The sequence below is a fragment of the Gracilinanus agilis genome, chromosome 5, assembly GCF_016433145.1.
Source record: "Gracilinanus agilis isolate LMUSP501 chromosome 5, AgileGrace, whole genome shotgun sequence".
NCBI lineage: Eukaryota > Metazoa > Chordata > Mammalia > Didelphimorphia > Didelphidae > Gracilinanus > Gracilinanus agilis.
The window spans coordinates 37,223,769-37,246,682 of record NC_058134.1 but is presented as its reverse complement, the minus strand read 5'-3'; the positions used below and the strand labels follow the sequence as shown (position 1 = coordinate 37,246,682).

At 37.4% G+C, this 22,914-nt stretch overlaps 1 protein-coding gene across 1 annotated transcript in view; it reads right to left on the bottom strand.

Moving 5' to 3' along the window:
• TBC1D5 (TBC1 domain family member 5) overlaps positions 1–22,914 on the bottom strand; it is a 650,187-nt gene that overhangs the window by 306,008 nt on the left and 321,265 nt on the right. The window lies entirely within an intron of this gene.

Genomic DNA, 22,914 nt, shown 5'->3' with positions numbered 1-22,914 from the left:
AGTTGGGCTCTTTGGGTTTATCATACACTGTCTTGCTGATGTCATTTATCCCCAGTCTATTCCATTGATCCTCCTCTCTATCTCTTAGCCAGTACCATATTGTTTTGATGACTGCTGCTTTATAGTATAGTGTAATATCTGGTACTGCTAGGCCCCCTTCCTTCACATTTTTTTTTCATTATTTCCCTTGATATTCTTGATCTTTTGTTCTTCCAGATGAAATTTGTTATAGTTTTTTCTAATTCAGTAAAGAAGTTTTTTGGTAGCTTGATAGGTATGGCACTAAATAGGTAAATTAATTTGGGTAGAATTGTCATTTTTATTATGTTAGCTCGTCCTACCCATGAGCAATCAATGGCTTTCCAATTGTTTAGATCCAGTTTTATTGCCTTTTATTAGTTACCTTCCCTATCTCTTTTAACCATATCTATTTTTACTTTAGCTGTGTCAGAGATCATGATGGCAATCCCTGAGTTCTTTTCCTCATTTGAAGCCCAATAGATTTTGCTCTATCTTCTCATTTTCACTCTATGTCTGTCTGTCTGTCTGTCTCATGTGGGTTTCTTTTAGACAACATATGGTTGGATTTTGGTTTCTAATCCACTCTGCTATTTGCTTCCAGTTTATGGGCGAATTCATCCCATTCACATTCAGAGTTATAATTATCAACTGTGTATTCCCAGACATTTTGATTCTCTTGCCTTGTCCTGTCCTTTCTTCTTTCACTATTTCCTTCTGTACCAGTGTTTTGTTTTTAACCAGTTCTCCTGATCCCCTTCCTTATTGTATTTCCCTTTCTCCCCTCTCCCTTTTTATTCCCCTCTTATTCTTCTTTTGGATATTTTTAAGCTACCCTCCCCTCCCTGCCCTCTCCATTCCTAGTGTTAATTCCCTATCCACCAATCCTTTTGTTACCCTTCTACTTCTCGATGGGGCGTGAATCAATTCTCTGCCCCAATGGATCTGATTGTACTTCCCTCTTTAAGTTGATTTCAATGCACTTAAGTATTAAATATTTCTTCTCTCTAACCTCTTTACCCTTACAGAGTATTGTTGTTCTTCCCTGTTGATCCCACACACTTCTTTATGGAATATACATTTATTCCTTTTTGTTTGTTTTCCTATTTTTCTTATTATTACCTTCTTTTCCCCCCTCTAGTTTTGTATATATTTATACATACATACATGCATACATACATACATATATATATATATATATATATATCGCTTTACATTTCATCCTATACAGTTTGTCACTGTTCCCTCTATGTAACCTTTATCTAATTACCCCGTTGGTAATAACACTTTTTAATATTTGCCTATATCTTCTTCTTTTCTTCTTGGGATACAAATTGATTCAACTTATTGGGTTCCTTAAAGAAAAGAATTCTTTTTTCTCCTTCCCCCATTCTCTTAATTACCTTATGGTGATTCTCTTGAGTTCTGTGTTTGGACAGCAAACTCTCTGTTTAAGTCTGTTTTTTTTTCTTCATGAATGCTTCGAAGTCCTCAATTTTATTGAATGACCATACTTTCCCCTGCAAAAATATAGTCAGTTTTTTGGAGGGTTGATTCTTGGTTGTAGACCCAGATCTCTTGCTTTCTGGAATATTATGTTCCATGCTTTCCTGTCCTTCAATGTAGATGCAGCCTGTCCTTCAATGTAGATGCAGCCAGATCCTGTGTTATCCTAATTGTGGTTCCCTGAAATCTGAATGACTTCATTTTTTGCAGCTTGTAATATTTTTTCCTTGTCTGGTAGTTATTGAATTTGGTTATAATATTCCCAGAAGTTTTCAGTTGTGGATTAAATGTAGGAGGTAATCTGTTGATTCTTTCAATTTGCACTTTTCCGTCTTGTTCGAGAATGTCAGGGCAGTTGTCTCTGATAATTTCTTGTAGGATAATGTCTAAACTTTTTCTTTTGTCATGATGTTCTGGTAAACCAATAATTCTTAAATTGCCTCTTCTAGCTCTGTTCTCCAGATCTTTGGTTGAATCAATGAGGTATTTCATATTCTCAAATTTTTCATTTTTTTAAAGTTTGTTTTATATATTCTTTCTGCCTTGAAGTCATTTAATTCTAGTTGTTGAGTTCTATTTTTTAAAGACTGAATTTCATCCCTGGCTTTTTGGTCATCCTTCTGCTTCTGGTCTGATTTTCTTAATAGATCATCTTTTGCCTTCTTTGCTTCATGTTCAAGCTGGCCAATTCTGGCTTTTAAGCCGTTATTTTCTTGTTTTAGTTCATGTGTTTCCTTTTTAAAATTGTCTTCAACTCAAAAATTGCTTTTTGAGTTACCAAAGTTCTTGAGTTAATTAAATTTTGAGATTTTCCAAAGCCTGTGTCCAATTCGCTTGAACTTCTTCCTCTTTTTCTATTTCTATTTCATTAGCTCTCTTTTCACTTCCTTGAAAGAAGCTGTCAATTGTCATTTCTTTTCTCTTTTTCTGTTGTTTACTCATATTTTTTCCTTTTCTGTTCTGCTAGTTTGAGCAAATGGATTTAATGAGCTTTAATGAAAGATCTTTCTCCACATGGCAATGGAGTTTTGTAGTTACTTTCTCTGCAGTGGGAGGAGTGTTGAAGTTTCCCTGCCCTCTGAAGACTTCTTGCCTGTCCAATTGATGGGATTATGCCTGTACTGATTGGATTAGTCTGTACTGCTTATTGTGCTGTGAGACTAAAACCTCAAGAGGAAAAAAAAGTGGGGGGACAAGGAGTGTTTTCACTCAGTTGAGCTGTCCAGCAATAGGGTCCCCCTACTCTGTACTTGTGTTCCAGTTTTCTTTCCTCTTGAAGCCCTGCGTTCTCTATCTTGGTGTGACGAAGCCAAGTGGTCTGAGGTCAGAGGTTTGGCTCCCTCTAAGTCTCCTTCTTCTGAGTATTTTTGCTGTGTTGCTCTGGTTTTCTCCTACAGTCACCTCCCTGGTGCCTGTGTTCCACTTCCCAAGTCCAGTGCCAGCAAGGCCCTCTCTCCAGGCTGGTGTGCCCACCCACCCTGAGATTTCTGGAGCTGCTAGAGACTCTGCACAACATGTGGTGGAAGGGTCCTGGGATTCCTCTTTTATACCCTCAGACCCAACAGTTCAAGAATTCAAGCCTTTTTCTTGGCATACCTCTTTAGTTGTGCAGCAGTAGGGTTCCCCCTGCTCTGTCCTGTTTTTTGATTTGTTCCTCTTTCTTCTCAAAACGCATTGTTTTCTATCTTGGTGTGTAAGGGTGCAGAGGTTTTAAGATTCTCTCCATCTAAGTGGCCATCTTCCCCGAATCCTCTCCTGACCCCTTTTAATTGTAATGCAAATAGGCTTCCAGGTTAAGATGACTGCAGAATAGTAGCTAGAAGCTTACTCTCCTCACCATCGTAATGCAGGGTTGCTAGCAGGAGCCTTTAGCTTCTGCAAATTCAACTGTAAGCAGCCCTAGCAGTAAAGGGTTTTAGAATATTCAGAAAGGCAATTGGAGCCTGATGCTATAAATAGTGCTGAAGCTCCAACTGAAGGAATTTTGCCTTTTGGCTTTGGTATTGGCCTGTGCGGATTGTCTTTGGGGCATTTGGACCCAGTATGATTTCTATGGACCTCTCCCTGATCTCTCCATCTACATCCCTACTACTTTCCCTGAATTTCCCTTTAAGCCCTGGGAGGAAGGGTGGGCTTGGTGGTTGGACATCATGGGTTTAGTTTCTGTAAGCAAGGAGAGCATCCTAAAACAAGCCTATTTTAGTGATTTGATAAATACTTTTACTTCAAGGCAGTCAAACCTTCATGACTGGGAGAGCAGGCCTCTCTCAGTCTAACCCTCTCCTGTGACCCATCCCCCAGGACTAGCCTTCTCCCTAGCAGCAGTTATAAAACCTAAAACCCCTCTTTCTCTCTGATTATCCCTAACATTAATAAATCCTTCTGTTACTTATACAAAACCTCTGGTGAATCATTGTATTGAATATTAAGGTAAAGGCTGAAGAGAGAAGAAATTACTTTATATCTTGAGGGAAACATACACATCCATCTTGGGCAGGAAGTACCCAGATGAGAATTCCTGCAGACATCAATTACACTGACATGGAGGAGCCTTTGACTCCTCCCTCAAAGGGACCTTAAAAATTAACAAGAGTGCACAGAAGTGTGTGGCAATATCTAGGGTCTTGGCAGCTAATTAAGAGCACCAGGGACCTATCCCTGAAAGCACCTAGAAATGAGACCCCAGGAGGCTAAAAAGCATGGACCTTGGGACTGGAGATAGACCAGAGTGGGGAAGCAGACAAAAGAAGCCCTGAAACTATGTGAAAAGTAGCCTCAGGCAAAAACTGCTCTATAACTCAATACACAGAGAGCCTGTCCTCTTCCCTCAGACTTCTGGCTGAGAAAGAAAATTAGCATGGCAATCAAAACCCAGGAAATAACCACCAGAAAAAAAAAAACAAGAAAAAGGCACTAACCCTGGATAATTTTTATAGAGAAAAAATCCAGAACACAGAGGGGCAACAGAGGAGGACAAACAAGTAAACACATCCAAATTTTTCTCAAAAAATGGAAACTGGTCACAAGCTCTAGAAGAGTTCAAATCTGAGATCATGAGGAATGTGGAAGAGATTTGCAAGAAAATAACAGTTTAAAAGACAAAATTTCGCACTTGGAAATTGAGGTGCAGAAATCAAAGGAAATAATAAGCAAATTGAAGACCAGAAATGGCCTGCTGGAAGCCATGAAAAGCAGGACAGACCAAATAAGAAAGTAAAATCAAAAGATTATAGTAGAAAACCAGTCTTTAAAGACCAGAATTGAGGAAGTAAAAGCCAATAATCTTGCCAGACAGCAAGAATTAATAAAGCAAAGGCTGACAAAATAGAAGGAAACATGAAATATTACACTGAGAAAATTAATGACCTTGAAAATAGGTCAAGAAGAGACAATTTGAGAATCACTAGTCTGCCAGAAAACCCAGAAATCAACAGGAACCTGGATGTCATACTTCAAGAAATTATTCAAGAAAACTGCCCTAATGTTCTTAAACAAGAGGGTAAAATACACATAGATGAATCCATAGATCGCCTACACTAAATCCTCAAAAGACAATCCCCAGGAATATGATTGACAAATCCAAAAGCTTCCAAGCTAAGGAGAAAATTCTACAAGAAGCCAGAAAGAGACAATTCAGATATCAAGGAGCACCAGTGAGATGGATTACTCAGGATCTGGCAGCCTCCACATTAAAAGACCTCAAGACTTGGAATATGATATTCAGAAAGGCAAGAGAATTGGGTCTACAACCAAGGATGACCTAATCTTCAAAACTGACTATATACTTTTAGGGTAAAGTATGGGCATTCAACAAAAGATTTGAGAAAATTTCCAAATATTTGTAAAGAAAAGACCAGAACTAAGTGGAAAGTTTGACATCCAACCACAAAAATCAAAAGACACATGAAAAGGTAAATAAGAAATAGAGGGGAAAGAAAAAAAATTCTTTTAATTGGCTTCTTTAAGTGCTTCAATAAGATCAAATTACTTGTATGCCTATATGGAAAAATGGCATGTGTAACTCTCAAAAATTGTACTCTAGTAATTAGAAGAATTATTCCTAGGAAGAGGATGGGGTACTAAATGATCTAAGATGAAGTGCAAAAAAAAATGGAGGAGGGGTTGAATTACAAGATAGCAACAAGAGAAAATTGAAAGAATAAGAAAAATAGGATAATCTATACCACACAAAGATGTGCATGGGAAGGGGAGGGGATCAATATTATTATAAGAAGGAGAGGAAAAGAATGTTAATAGGTAATACTTAAACCTTACTCTCAGTGGAATCAACTCTGAGAAGGAAGAGCAGGTAGATCCATTGGGATAGCGATTTCTACCACACCCTACAGGGAAAGTCAAAAGGGGAAACCCAAGGTGGGGTAGTGGGGCGGGAGTTCAAAAAGGGAGGGAAAGAGATGGGGAGGAAATTTAAAAGACCCTAAAAAACAATGAGGAATATGGGAAGAGAGGGGGCAGAAGAGGAAGTAAACTGAGTATGGGGATGGGGCATCTGATTAAAAAGCAAACCACTGGTTTGAAAGGAAATAACGAAAGGAGAAAGGACAGAACAAGGAGAGGAATATAAAATGTTGGGGAATACACAGATGACAATCATTACTCTGAATGTGAATGGGATAAACCCACCCATAAAACAGAAGCAAAAAGAGGATTAAAGACCAAAATCCTACCAAGTGTTGTATACAAGAAACACACATGAGGGAGACACTGGGTAAAATTAAAAGGCAGGAGCAACATCTATTGGGCTTCAATTGAGAAAAGAGAGGTAGCGATTGAAATCATGATATGAGACAAAGCCAAAGTAAAAATAGATCTGATTAAAAGAGATAGGGAAGGTAATTACATCCAGATAAAAGGCAGTATAGACAATGAAGAAATATCATTAATCAGCAAGTATGCACCAAATGATATAGCATCACATCCAAATTTCTAAAAGAGAAATTGGTGGAGCTCAAGGAGGAAGTAGATAAATAGAACTATATTAGTAGGAGATCTGAACCTTCCTCTATCATATCTAGATAAATCAAACCAAAAAATAAATAAGAAAGAGGTAAGAGATATGAATGAAATCTTAGAAAAATTAGATTTAACAGATATGTGGAGGAAAATAAATAGGGACAAAAAGGAATAAACTTTCTTTTCAGCAGCACATAGTACATTCACAAAAACTGACCGTGTTCTAGGGCACAGAAACATAGCAAACAAATACAAATGAACAGAAATAATAAATGCAACGTTTTCAGATCATAATGCAATAAAAATAATAATTAGTAAGGGTACATAGATAGGCAAATAAATTTATTTGGAAATTAAATAATATGATTCTCCAAAATCAATCAGTTAAAGAACAAATCATAGAAACAACTAATAATTTCACTGAAGAGAATGACAATGATGAGACATCCTACCAAAATCTGTGGGATGCAGCCAAAGTAGGACTCAGGAAAATTTATATCCTTGAGTACATATATTAACCAACTAGGGAGGGTAGAGGACAATGAGTTGGGCATGCAATTTAAAAAGCTAAAAAGCAAACTAATTAAAAATCCCCAGATGAAAACTAAATTAGAGATCCAAAAAATTAAAGGAGAAATTAATAAAAATGAAAGTAAAAAAAACTATTGAATTGATGAATAAGACTAGAAGCTGGTACTTTGAAAAAACAAATAAAATTGACAAAGTACCGGTCAATCTAATAAAAAGAGGAAAGAAGAAAAACAAATTAACAGTATCAAAGGTGAAAAGGGAGACCTCACCTCTAATGAAGAGGAAATTAAGGCAATCATTAAAAAATATTTTGCCAAATTATATGGCAAAAAAATACGGTAATCTAGATGATATAGATGAATATTTACAAAAATAAAGATTGCCTAGATTAAAAGCAGAAGAAATCAAATACTTAATTAATCCCATATCAGAAAAAGAAATCAAATAAGCCATCAAAGAACTCACTAAGAAAAAATCCCCCGGACTAGATGGATTCACAAGTGAATTCTATCAAACATTCAAAGAACAACTAATCCCAATACCATACAAACTATTTGACACAATAAGCAAAGAAGGAGTTCTGTCAAACTCCTTTTATGACACAAATATGGTACTAATCCCAAAGCCAGGTAGGTCAAAAACAGAGAAAGAAAACTAGAGACCAATCTCTTTAATGAACATAGATGCAAAAATCTTAAATAGAATACTAGCAAAAAGACTACAGGAAGTGATCACGATGGTTATTCATTATGATCAGGTGGTATTTATACCACAAATGCAAGGATGGTCCAATATTAGGAAAACCATTCACATAATTGACCATATCAACAAGCAAACCAACAAAAATCACATGATTATCTCAATACATGCTGAAAAAGCCTTTGACAAAATACAACACCCATTCCTATTGAAAACACTAGAAAGCATAGGAATAGAAGGGCCTTTCCTAAAAAAATAATAAATAGTATATATCTAAAACCATCAACAAGCATCATATGCAATGGGGATAAGTTAGAAGCCTTTCCAATAAGATCAGGCGTGAAACAAGGATGCCCGCTATCACCTCTATTATATAAAATTGTACTAGAAACACTAGCAGTAGCAATTAGAGAAGAAAAAGAAACTGAAGGTATTAAAATAGGCAGTGAGGAGACCAAGCTATCACTCTTTGCAGATGATATGATGCTCTACTTAAATCCCAGAGAATCAACTAAAAAGCTAGTGGAAATAATCAATTACTTTAGCAAAGTTGCAGGATACAAAATTAATGCACATAAATCATCAGCATTTCTATATATTTCCAACACATCCCAGCAGCAAGAGTTAGAAAGAGAAATACCATTTAAAATCACCCTAGACAATATAAAATACTTGGGAATCTATCTGCCAAGACAAACACAGGAATTATACCAATACAACTACAAAACAGTTTCCACACAATTAAAACTAGATCTAAACAACTGGAAAAACATTAATTGCTCATGGGTAGAACAAGCTAACATAATAAAAATGACCATCCTACCCAAATTAATCTCTTTATTTAGTGCCATACCTATCAAACTACCAAAAATTTTTTTTCTGAATTAGAAAAAACTATAACAAAGTTCATTTGGAAGAACAAAGGATCAAGAATATTGAGGGAAATAATGAAAAAAAATGTGAAGGAAGGTGGCTTAGTAGTACCAGATCTTAAACTGTATTATAAGTCAGTGGTCATTAAAACAATATGGTACTGGTGAAGAGATAGAAGGAAGGATCAGTGGAATAGACTTAGGGTAAGTGATGTCAACAGGACAGTGTATGATAAACTCAAAGATTGCAGCTTTTGGGACAAAAATCCGCTATTTGACAAAAACTGCTGGGAAAATTGGAAAACAATATGGGAGAGATTGGGTCTGGATCAACATCTCACACCCTATACCCAGATAAATTCAGAATGGGTGAAGGACTTGAATATAAAGAAGGAAACTATAAATAAATTAGGTGAACACAGAATAATATACTTGTCAGATCTCTGGGAAAGGAGTGATTTTAAAACCAAGCAAGAGTCAGAAAAAAATTCAAAATGTAAAATATATAATTCTGATTACATTAAATTAAAAAGGTTTTGTACAAACAAAACCAATGCAGCCAAAATTAGAAGGGAAGCAATAAATTGGGGGAAAAAAATCTTTATAACAAAAAACTCTGACAAAGGTCTAATTACTCAAATATATAAGGAGCTAAACCAATTGTACAAAAAAATCACGCCATTCCCCAATTGATAAATGGGCAAGGGACATGAATAGGCAATTTTCAGATAAAGAAATCAAAACTATCATAAGCACATGAGAAAGTGTTCTAAATCTCTTGTAATTAGAGAAATGCAAATCAAAATAACTCTGAGGTACCACCTCACACCTAGCATATTAACATGACAGCAAAGGAAAGTAATAAATGTTGGAGGGGATGTGGCAAAATTGGAACATTAATGTATTGCTGGTGGAGTTGTGAATTGATCCAACCATTCTGGATGGCAATTTGGAACTATGTCCAAAGGGCTTTAAAAGACTGTCTACCTTTTGACCCTGCCATACCGCTACTGGGTTTGTACCCCAAAGAGATCATAGGGGAAAAGTCTTGTACAAAAATATTTATAGCTGCACTCTTTGTGGTGGAAAAAAATTGGTAAATGAAGGGATGTCCTTCAATTGGGGAATGTCTCAACAAATTGTTGTATTTATTTGTGATGGAATACTATTGTGTTCAAAGGAATAATGAACTGGAGGAATTCCATGTGAATTGGAATGACCCCCAGGAACTGATGCACAATGAAAGGAGCAGAACCAGGAAACCCATATACACAGAGACTGATACACTGTGGCACAATCTAAAGTAAGAGACTTCTCTACTAGCAGTAATGCAATGATCCAGGATGACTTGGAGGGACTTATGAGAAAGAACATCATCCACATTCAGAGGAAGAACTTTGGGAGTGGAAACACAGAAGAAAAACAACTGCTTTATCATATGGGTTGATGTGGAAATGATTGGGGATATTGACTCTAAACAATCACCATAGTGCAAATATCAATAGTATGGAAATAGGTCTTGATCAATGACACATGTAAAACCCTTTGCAATTGGGTGTTGGCTATGGGAAGGGGTTGGGGAAGGAGAGGGAAAGAACATGAATCCTGTAACCATGGAAACATACCCTAAATTTATTAATTAAATAAAATTTCAAAGATAAGAAAAAGAAAAATTTAAAAAAATCTCCTCATATCTAAAACAAATTAATTGTAATGCCTTCCCTGTCTAGTGATTACTCCCAATTAATCTGATAGAGAGCTTCATTTGATATAGTTATTTGCATGTTATCTCCTCTACTCAATTTTTTAGCTCCCTCAGAACAGGATTTCTTCCTATTTTCACCATTCAATATAATGTCTGGTACAAAGTAGGTGCTTAATAAATGCTTATTGACTAAAACTATTTAATAAGGTAACTAGGTGGCACAGTGGATAGAACTTTGGACTTGGTGTGATAGGATCTGAATTCAAGTACTGCTTCAGGCAATAGCTATATGATCACTGACAAGTCACTTCATCTTAGTCCCTCATCTGTGAAATGGAGATATTCATAGCATCTATCTCACAGGATTGTTGGGATCATCACCTAAATTATGTAGAGAGAGCTTTGGAAACTTTAAAGTGTTATATGAATGTTATCTATTATCATTACTATTATTGAATGTTTCCTGACTCCTCAGACAAGCAGGGATAAAGATATGACATAAAATTCTATGTCCTTCCTGGGATTAATAAAAATGTCAAATAGTAAATGTCAGTACCTATGTTGGGAGAAGTACTGTATTCAATGCTAGAGGCTTCAGTTTTGAAGGTACTTCCATAGGTCTGAATGTATTCAGGAAGCTCCTGAGATGGAGAGGAAACTCCAAATGTGCCCTATAAGGTTCAGCTATAAGAACTGGGGAAGTTTTGTCTACCAAACATTAGAGGGAACAAGGCAGCTGTTTCCAAATATTTAAAATTCTATCCCATGGAAGATGGAATAAATTTTTTTGTTTGTTTGTTTCTCCTTTGAGAGCAAAACCAAGAGTCAAAGGAGCAAGAACCTAAGATATAGATTTTATCTTAATGAAGCAATTAGCACTGCCTCTCAGAAGGAAAGGTAGGAAAGGGCCTTCATGTGGAGAGGACTTGGGAGACAGTAGGGGCACCTGGGTTCTGCACCCATCTCAGAGGAGCAAGTCACTTACCTTTGATGAGCCTCATTTTCCATCTCTGGTTCTTATAAGGCTCACACTGAGATAACACTTGTAAAAAACTTTGTTAAATGTAAAACACTAACTTGATATCAGTTGTCATTTTGTAAATTAGCTCTCCAAGTTCTATATCACTGCAAGTCTTCAAGCTGAGGCTACAAAGACCCTGGTAGTGATGTTATGGAAAAGATTCATATAATATGTACTATTCCTTTGTTCCTCAGAACAACCTATGAAGGTAGGTGTTATTATCCCCATTTTATTGATGAGGATTTTATTGATGCAGACAGAAGACAAGTAACTTTCCCAGAGTTACCAGCTATTAAGTCTCTGAGGGGGGATTTGAACTCAGGTCTTCCTGACTTGAGGTCTGGCACTATATCCATTATGCCATTCAGTTATGAGCCTCCAGATTGGCCTTGATGGCTTCTCTGATTTTTTTGAATAACAATTAATGATGTTATGGGAAAGATGTTTAAGTGGAAATAGAGAGGATGGGGCAGAAACAGGATATACTACAGACTGAGTGAGCCAACGGAACACAATATTATCTTCTTGAGCAAAATCTACATTACCTAGATTTTTAATGATAGGATCACAAGTACAACACAATAAATCTAACTTAGAGAAATTGAATTGGCTCAATAAATAATTTTCCTATATAAAATATTGCCTAATGGTGTATTCCTTTTTTTAGAAACACAATCAAAATTTACTTATAAAAATGTTTACATATATTAAAATAGTCCTATAAACTCTTTTTTTAAGAAACATTAAGAAAAAAATTGGGCTCCCTCAGGCATTTTTTCATTCTGAATGTTAATTTCAATCAGTGATGAAGTTCCCTTAAGCTTATTTTAATATCTACTGGACATAACCTCATAAAATTTAATGCCCTTCATTAACCCCAAGTACTTAACTTTAGATAGTAATGTTAGGCATCTGACTTTTCAATTCATGAGAAATTCAAGTGGGAACTATTAGCAAGATATAAATTTCAAATGATTTGAGGAGCACATAATCGAGCGACAAGCAATATTGATAAGAGTGAATCATGACTGGTTTACAAATATGAGTGTTTTTCTCTTTAAAATGTGAGATATTTAGGGGGAAAATCCTACAACAACTAACACTTTGAAAGACTAGGATGGGATTTTCAAAGAGAAAAGTCAAGATTTCAGATTAGGCCTTTTCAGTATACATCAGAAGCATTTTTCATATTGAAGTTTTATAGCATATATACAATTTATACAATGCATAATATAGTGATGCTCTAATCTGAGGTATATGAGAAAAATATTTAGATATCTAAACCCTAAGATCCCCTAAAAAAATTAAAGATGCTAACTGTATGTTCTAAAAATACTTAAGCAACTGATTTTCCTGAATAGAAAATATGCTTTATTTTGGGAATAACTTTTTTACAATGTAGTGAGGGCTCTCTCTGCTAAAATATTAAATATGTTACCACAAAGGACTGAGGAGAGGATAATAATCCATAGAAGGGATTAAAAAAAACAACAACTAGCAAATTCTTGATCTAGAGACATGTTTATAGGTTGATTATGAAATATAACTGTAATAAGATGTCGTCTTATTATTAGCTTTAATATGTGAAAATACTAATTCTTTGATCCTACCATGATATGCATAATATATAGAATTTTAAAAATGCTAAAATTACCATTCACTGACAGCCAGTCTTAACATCCTGTGGATAACAATAGAAGCAAGAAGAAGAGAAGCAAGAGGACATGAGGGAGAGCTAGACAACGTGCCTCTTGTTTAGCAGCACTGGGCTCACTCTTATACTTGATGTGTGTCCCTGGGCAACTTCATCTCACAGGGACCAGAAAATTTTCTAATCAATAGATTGCAGAAAGTACATTGGTAGAAGGAGATTGCTACTTCATTGAAATCCCAAACCAAGGGCACAAATAAGAGCTCTATCATCTAACCTTCTGGTCTGCTCTAGTATTAAGACCTTCATTTGGAATCAGAAGAGATGAGGGTTAAAATGCTAACTCAGAATCTCCAGTTATCATCTCTAAGTCTCGATTTCTTCTTATGTTAAGATGAGGAAAATATTGGTATTCAAAAGATTATTCTTAGGAAAGTATCACTTACATTATAATAAAATTATAATTATGAGACCTAAAAATTATTATTGTCATTCATTTTCTCTAACAATGGAGGTTTGAAAAGGTTTTGGTTAGAAATTTTGTATTAATTAATATTAACAAGTTTTTGAATTTAGACTCAGAGAATCAAAGATTTTAAATTAACATCTATTTCAGAGATGAGGAAAGGAAGTTCAAGAGCTGACCTGCCTTACCTACAGTTCAACAAGTTACTGATGAAGCTGGAACTAGAATTATGGGTATCTAATTAAATTAATAAACTAAAGCACTGAACTTTAGAACTGGGCAAATCCAAACCCCAATCTGAACAGACATGGATCTTGCTAATATCCCCAATATAGTAATTATGATCATCTTCTGCATACTGTGTTTCTCCATCTTCAAGAATATCCAAATGAAGGCCCACCCCTCCCCCAGGCACAGTAACTACCTATTAAGAAGCCTCCTTAATTTTTGGTCAGCTCTAATTGATGGGAAATGTAATGTCAAAAGAAATGACCCAGTGCCACATGACGTATTCAGATGAAATAGTATTTCAGTGGACTTGAGGGGAAATAAGAATGAATAGATTTTTAACCAATATTTCTTAACTATTTTAAGGGATGAATTTTATTTATTTGGAGGTCCCCTCCTCCTCCCCTTGCCCTGCTGCAGAAGATAATTCCTCTCACTCTTAGAAGCCTGCCCTGGCCTCCTATCTGATTCTCTAATGAGGACCTTTTTTGCACACAGCTAGGCTAGTCATTCCAGGACAGGCACCCAGTAAATCCTGAAGCCTTTCCAAGCAGGGAGGACTTGCCAGAATGTCGCAGGGGCAGCGCACAGTAGCGGCCTGCTTCCTTGGAGAGCTCAGGACCACTTTCCTGCTAGGATGAGTCCCGGCTCCTCCAGCTATAAGCCGTTTACCTTAGGCTGGCAGAGCCTCATTGTCTTATGTATAAAATAGTGATGTGACCTCCACAAGTAACGGATTGCCTAACAGGGCCCTGAGCTGGGCGCTGACCTACTTACACCTTCTGGCTGTGGGAGGGAAGGGACGATAAGCCCGGAAGTTCCAATGAAGTTCAGCACAAGACAATGGATGCAGAGCGAGGAGTATCTCGGGGCGCAGCCAGTCTGGACTCTGAGGGCTGGACAGACTGGGGCTTGTCGAGATCCCCCGGGCAGCAGAGGCAGGGGTCTCCCCAGAAGAGCTTCCACAAGACCCTATTCCTCAAATTAATTATTGCCCCAATTATGCACATGGCTCGCCTCCGCAGAAGACAACCTAGCCATGGGAGCTCATCTCCTCTTCGGGAAATGGATTTTCCACATATGGAAACACTCAAAACCTAAAAACTAAGTTGGGGGTGGGATGTAAGGGTAGTGATTTGCTACACGCTAAGGAGCCTTTTCTGCATTAAGTGATTATGTATTTGATGAATGATTATTAATGGAAACAGCCTTCAAAAAACTCAGTGTTAATGAAACTCTTTTAAAATTACAAATATATGCTGAATATATCACATGGTACATGCTTGTAAACAATTTATTACTTATGTTAACTAGTGCAACAGAAAAACCAATTAAATTTACACTTCTCAATGCTAGCAGTCAAATCTTTATTGATCAATATTTCAAAATAGAACAAATATCACCCTCTCTAGGAACAAACCAACAATTAATTTCTCAAGGATCCCAGGAAGTATGACCAGTAGCAGCGCTCACTACCAAGTTCTTTTTCTGCTACCTGGAAACGGAGTTAGAGGTTTGGTAAGTCTGACAAATAATATCACCTTCGAGTGTATATTGGGTAATGCCAGAGACTCAAGTTTCAGGGAACAGTGAAGTCCCTCTTAATCAAATCGATGGCTGGGGCCTCAGATGGGTTTTTATAACTCTAGTTTAGGGCAGGCATTAGCGAACTTGAATTCTGATTTTGGTACATTGCCTAATTTGTCAACTACACAATTTGGTTGGTCGTTCATTATATAATCTAAAGACGAAGTTGTTTACATTATTTTCCCATTGGTGACCTGTCCAATTGGGGGTCAAGACATGTTTACCAGTTGCTTAAAAGTACATACATGTTGTATGTGTTACCAAGTTATGCCATATAAATACCTATCTTAAAAATGAAAAATAACTAATATAACTTATTCAACCACACAGAATGAAAAATTAGAAGTTTAAAACAAAATGGAATGGCTAAGCCACACTTAACACAGTTATCCTCATTACACTGAAGTAGAAGAAAAAGAAAGAATTCTTTTGATACAACAGAATTTTGTCTATAATTAAATCAGAAATATCTTTAGGCTTTCCTATTTAGACCAGGAATTCTTTAGTGTTTTGTTTTGCTTTCATGGATCCTATTAGTATAGTCTGGTGAATTCTGTGGAACTCTTCTCAAAATAACTTTAAAAATTTCAAATTGAAAGAAATATTAAATTTTACTCACAAGTTAAGTAAAATTAAAGATTAATTTTTTCCCATCTAAGTTCCAGATTAAGCCCCTCCAAAAAGGTTAGGAAAAACAAAGCTGTAATAACATTTTTTCTATTCAAGTTCACAAACAATCTATGCTTCCTTCCCGTCCACTTGGGATCTGAGGATCTCACATTAAAAATTCCATATTGAGAATAGAGAAAATCTGTAGCTTCAAACTAAATTTCTGAAAAAAAAATCATCCCTTCACTCTTCTTCAGAGTGCTATATGAAATTAAATGTTTTTATCTCTGAACTTGAGATAAAGTATGAAAAGAAAAATAAAACAAATTTCTTCCCCACCTGTAAGAGACTACTAATCTGAATTTTTAAAGGGAAGTAATGGAGAGGTGATAAAATCAGGTTTCCCTTCTGTATTCATCTAAGAACCACAGAAAAAAAAAAACTTTTCACCATTTTCTTCTTCCTTTTCTTTCCCACTCTAGTTTCCCTATTTTGTAATTGGCCCTTATGTTGCCTGAAGAATATTTATTGCTGTGTGTTTTATGACCCCAACTCCCAAGGTAGTTGTTAGGATGTAACAATATTGATTTTGCCCTTTCATACCTGCACAGGCGTTGACAAACATCTCATGTTAACCTCATGAGAGTACCAGGAGAAAGGCACAACAATATAACTATTCCCATTTTACAGATGATGAAACCGAGGCTTAATCCCTGGTCTATGGTCCTGCATCTATTGAGTATAAGAAACTAAACCCAATTTTCTTCTTGACTCTGTATGTGACATTACCAAATGAGATAATACAGGCAACCTGTGACTTTAGACACGACAGGATATTATCTTAGTAAATGAAATATGCCTACCTCTTAATTTTATATTTTAACTTCATAAGTGAGTGAAAGAAATATTTTATATTTACCCATTTAGAAGGGAAAACCCTAAGTAGACTTGTTTGCTTAATTGTATCTAGCCCTCACGTTATTTTTTTCCTTGATTTAGTGGTTTCAACGTAAAACTGTTTTTCTATTTAAAGGCAGAGGTATGTTTAGGTAGATTTGTAAGAGAGTAAGTCCTTTATTTTGTAAAAATACAGGAATATATAGAAGAGGGTTTGATGTGGGAGAGAGTGACAGTCCTGGTGTGAATGTCTGCCAAATCCCTTCTCAATGCTCTACTTTGACTAAAGACAAAGGAGGAGGTCTCTCTGGAGAGTCCCAGAGAACGGGAGCCGGCCCTGGGTGCTAAAGGGGAGCCTTTCCTACTTGCAGAGCTCGGGGTAGCGCTGGTGGATCAAGCTCGGACCCTCTCTGTACAGAAACCTCCCCCTGGCCAATGTCGGCACCGCAGGGGGCCTCGCTCAAAATGGAGTCTGAGCAAAGCGGCTGCTCCAACCCTTTTCCCCTCTTTGCCTCGTGTAACGACTTCTCCTTGATCTGACTGCGAATTGGTTTCTTTTAGAGATGAACAAGGTGGCTGGAGAAGGGAGAGGATAGAGGAATCCCGGGGGGATAGGTTTGAGGGAAGAGGAGACCCTATTTGGGGTGTCTTGTTTTTCTTCAGCTGAGCCAAGATGGCGCCGCTCCAACTTAACTCTCCTCTTCTTGTCTAATTGAAGTCTCTCTCCTGCCTTAACCAGAGGCCATGTCCTTCTTGGGAAGGTCAAGGGAAGGAAAGGCTCTTCAGGGAGACCCCCTGAAGTAAGGGATCAGCCCCTTCTCGGCAGCCGGGGTTGTTCGTTCTTCCTCTAATGCAGGCTCTTTAAAATGGAGGCCGGGCTTTCCACAGGTAGGAATGTAGAGCTCCAGGCCTTTGCTCCTCTCTCCACAGAGTTCAGAGGGCAAAAGCCCCTTCAGTTCACAGCTTTTCCCATAATCTTCTTCTCCCACTCCAACTGTCACTGCCCCTCCGTCACATTCCAACCGCTGTCTGCACCCATCTCAGTGGGCCGAAGTGCCAAAAGCTTGATTCCGTTTTCCTTTCCACAATTTGGAGTAAGTAGGGAAAGTCAGATTAAGAAAAAAAGGACAAATTTAAATGAAGGCAAGGCCAGTTTATCTAAGGAATACTCTGAAGTGCACAACCCAAAAAAAAGAGGGTTGGGTTGTTTTTTGTTTGTTTTGTTTTGCCAGATATTTTAGTAAGTCCAAACTTTCTCTGCTGAGACCTCCTGATCCTCTTTGATCTGGCTCTAGCCCAAGCCCAAATCTCTAGTAATATTTCCCACTATTTCCCTTTGTGTGTCTACTCTCTCTTTGGTATTTCCTGAATTTGTTCTGCCTTTGCAACATTCATTCCCTAGTCCCAATGTCTACTGAAACTTCAAGGCCAGGAAGTCTTCCATAAACCATCTGGTCAAAACAGTCAATAAATGATCATTTATTAAGGGTTTTCTCTTCTCTGGTAACATCCTACTCTGGTGCCTGCTTGTGACGTAGAGGTGACCAGGGATGACACAAACTCTGCCAGTTTCTGCCCAACAGGAAAGGGCCTTGAATTGAGTTCAACGATGGATTATATATCTGCTGTTCAAGAAGGGTGACTTGAAATCAGTCCTTGAAACCATCGATGCTTGAAATAATGATGAACACACATGGATGTGGTTTAAATCTAAGGAAAGCTACAGAATGAAAGAAGGTGGCTGTAATGATAAGAGTGGACAGGCCTGAGAAGGGGATCTGGAGGGCAGAGGGAATGGTGCATTGCTCATAATATCAAGAAAATGGATAGCGGAAAAGAATGAGGGTGGAGAGAAGGGTGGTTGTACTAGGGACCGTGTATTCCATTTTTGTCAATGTGAAATGTGATCTGAGCACTATATTGTTCAAATGCAGAATAATGAACATACCGGCACTTAGTATGTTTAGTTGGCTTTGATTAAAATGAGATTTAAAATAATGCTCCTCCAGGTTCATGCAGACCCAACATGGGGAGCAATGAAAGGCAATTTTGGATCTCCCCCTAATGAGAGAGAGGCCTGGTTCTGAAGCTTCACACCCCACCTTCCCTGGTGAAGTGCCGTTGAACTTAGTGTTCAGTGGATCAGTCACGTGTGACTATGTGTCCCCCAGGGTTGTCTGGGCAAAGATGCTCGAGTGATTTGCCTTTGGATCTCCACGGTGGCCCTATTTTACAAAAGCAGAACTGAGGCAAATACCAGTTAGGTAAGCCCAGGGTCACCGGTGAGGCCAGGTTTGAATTCAGATCTTTCTGCTTCTGTCCAGTGTGCTGCCTGGCTGCCCCCAACAAGAAAAACAGAAGGAGGTGACAGAATGAAGTGCCTCTGGACACTAGGAGATTTGGGCCAGATAGAATGAAGGAGAGATGCAGGAACGGAATCCACACAAATCTAGATAAGAGACCAGATATCACTTAGTTTCCGATTCACATAGAAAACAAATCAGTATAACAAGAATAAGTGCCATTTACTCAGAGCCTTAAAGTGCTTTGCCTGTGAGGAATTACTGCAGGAATGCTGATCCCCATTTTGTAGAGGAGGGCCCTGAGGCTGAGAGAGAGCCGGCTCTGGCCAGGCCCAGAGCTCTGGGACTTCAAGGACAGCTTTCCTGACTCAGAGGCCAATGAAGTGTCTCCTCGTGTCGCATAGCCTCTGCTGTACCGTAACTGAGCAGAGGAGGCAGGAACCTAAGCAAACTTCCCACTTACCCTCTACCACTGCTTTCCCATTAGCAGAGACAGACTCTGAAGTTTGGGGGAAGGCAAGAGAAAGCTGGCAGCCAGCGTACCCCATGCCCTTGGCAGAGGGCCTCCATAATGTGCCCAGCCTCTCTCTAAAAGTGAAGAAAGAACAGTACTAGAAGTCAGAAAATCACCCAAGGACCTTGTTAGCGATCTTCTCTCACACTCTGCTGAGGCCTAGAAAGAGCAGCTAACACTTCCCTCCTGCTTTTTCAAACCTTTGAATATCTTGATTATGGTTTAAATTTAAAATTTTTGGTACAAAATTTATCATTGCAAGGGTTTATTATTTTTCCTTCCCGCTGCCCCTCCCAATAGAAAAAAAAATTTACCTACCACTCTCACAATAAGTAGAGTCTGGCAAAACAAATGCCAACAATAGCCATGACTAAATATGCAGGTTTTGTTTTGTATTTTAATTCTATCACCTCTAGGATTAATTAATTTTCAGTCTTCCGGACTTAGAGGTTATCACTACATTAATCAGCTTTCATTTTTCAAAATTTCTTTTCTTCCTAACATTGTCGTCATGTGAGAATAATTCTAGTACTGCTCACTTTATTCTTCAGGAGATCTGAAGGGTTCTTCCTAGTTTGTGCTGACACTATCCATTTTGTTATTTAATGAGGAAGAAAAATATTTCATTATTTTTTTATAAAAATGTGTTTAGACATTCACTAAGCAGTGAATTTAATTTCTAGTGTTTAAGTTCTCTAAAAAATTGCTACAAGTATTTTGTACACAAGAGTCTTTTGCTCTTTAATCTCCTTGGGGTCTGGCTGAGAAGTGTAGTATAGCTGAGTCTAAAGCTATGCACAGTTTGGCAGCTTTGGGGGGGCAGAGTTCCAAAGTAATTTGTAGACTGGCGATACCCATTCAAGGCTTTACCAATAATGTAATAGTGTGCCTCTTTTGCTATAACACCTTAACAATTGTCATTTTCCTCCTTGTCAATCTGATAGATGTGAGGCAGAATCTCCAGGTTAATTTAATGAGTATTTCTCTAATTATTAGTAATTTGGAAATTTTTTTTCTCATGGTTATTCTGCAATTAAAATAGCCTATTTGGATCCTTTGACCATTTCTCTTTAGAGGAATGGTTCCTAGTCTTAGAAATTTGAATAGTTCTTTAAGTAGAGGTTTTCCCCCAGTAATGTTTCTCTTATAATTTTCACTATACTAGATGTGTTTATGCAAAACTTTTTCAATTGTATATAATCAAAATTGTCCATTTTATTTTTTATGGCTCTTTTTCTATTGCTTGTTTAGTTAGCAAATATTATGTAATCCTTAGATCTGAAAGGTAATTTTTTTCTTTTCCTCTAATTTGTTTATAATTTCACCTTTTGTGTTCATCTTTTAAATATGTCTTGGTATAGGTACAAAATATTCCACAAACTATTTTTGCAAAATTACTTTCCAGTTTTTGTCAAATACTGCCAGTAACTTGCTTTTTCTTTTTTTAAAACAAGTACCAAATTGTTTTAAGAATTTTGCTTTGGGGGGCAGCTCAGTGGATTGAGAGCCAGGCCTAGAGACAGGAGGTCCTAGGTTCAAATCTGGTCTCAGACATTTCCTAGCTGTGTGACCTTGGGCAAGTCACTTGACCCCCATTGCCCACCCTTACCACTCTCCTGCCTTGGAGCTAATACACAGTATTGACTCCAAGACGGAAGGTAAGGGTTTAAAAAAAAAAAGAATCTGGAGGTTATGATTTATCATGTAAACATTTATTATATGAATAATATTTTATAGTTATATGTACCCAGTTAGTACGTATAAATATACTTAAATTTTATGGTATTAATAAATTAATTAGAAAATATGAATATTACATAAATATAATAAACATCTATTAAATGCCTACTATGTGCCTGGTCCTGTGCAAAACACTGGGAATACAAAATGAGACAAAAGACAGGCTCTGTCCTCTCCAGCAAAGGGGGAAAACACAAGTAAATACATTTGTACAAACTAGGATAAATAAATAATGAGGAGCTGGAAGGTACTTAGATAAAGAGTTAGGAGGGGTTTCTCAAAGGGGATGGGATTTTAGATGAGACTTAAAAGAAAGAGAGGGAAGCAAGCTCATGTATAGGAGAAGGAAGAATCTTTAGGACATGGGAAATGGTCAGAGAAAATGCCTACAGCCAAATGATGGGGCATCTTGTCTGTGGAAAAGCATGGAGGCCAGCGTAGCTTGATGGAAGAGAATGCAGCAGGGAGGAAGGTGTTAGGAGACCGAAAAGCAAGGGGAAAGTGAGGCTATGAAGGACCCGGAAGCCCAGAGGATTTCATTTTTTATTCTGGGGGGAATAAAGTCACTGGAGTTAATGAAATAAAGGGGGGCCTAGTGAGATATGTACTTCAGGAAAGTCATTTTGGTGGCTTAACGAATTAAAATGGGAAGGAACTTTTGGGAGGCAGATGCACCAACAGACTATTGCAGGAATCCAGGTGAGAGGTGTGGAGTGCTACTGCAGTGGCTAGTGGCAGAAAAGGGAGAGGGGAATATTGGGGAGATGATATAAAGGTAAAATTAATAAGCCTTGGGGAGAAACTTCAGCTCCATGTTGGGATGAAAAAAGTTCTGGCCTTGGCATGAAGAGAACCGAGTTCAGTAATCCCAGCCCTTGTCCTGGCCTTGCCACATGCTTGCAAAGTTAACTTCTTCCTAAACAAAACTTTTGCTACTTTATACCGACACTATCCAACTACTGGTTCTAATATAGATGTTTTTACTTTGCTCTATTTCATCTTTTCAGGAGTTAGGTCATATGGTAAGCTCTCTAATACACATATTTACCTCTAATCACATAAACAAAATGATTTCTTTGAAAGAAGTATTTCAGTTGAACAAAACTTGAGATTCATGAGAGACAAGAGGCCAAACCTGAGGGAAATTAACCCTTTTAAGTCTCTAGTGAAATTGTTAAGATCTTAAAGTTCTGGAGAGAAAATTTCTTCCTATTCATTATTATAATCTTTATATTCTTTTGCTTTCTATATGTTCCCAAGATACATCTTGCTCCCTTTAATCATGTTATTTATACCAAATTATGCAGGTATTTTTTAACTCTTGTCACTTCGCCCGCCTTCTTGTTCCTTTTCAGCTCAACTGACTTCTCTACAATCTCTGCCTGGCCTTTTCTCTTCTAGCTGCTCCTTCACTGCCCTGTATGATTTCTACTGTGAAAGAACTCCCGCATAGTCTCCACTTTTACAAAAGTGACTTTCTTTTTTTTTTTTTTTATATTTTAATGTTATTCATTTTTTTTAACATTTATTAATATTCATTTTTAACATGGTTACATGATTCATGCTCCACCTTTCCCCTTCAACCCCCCCCCC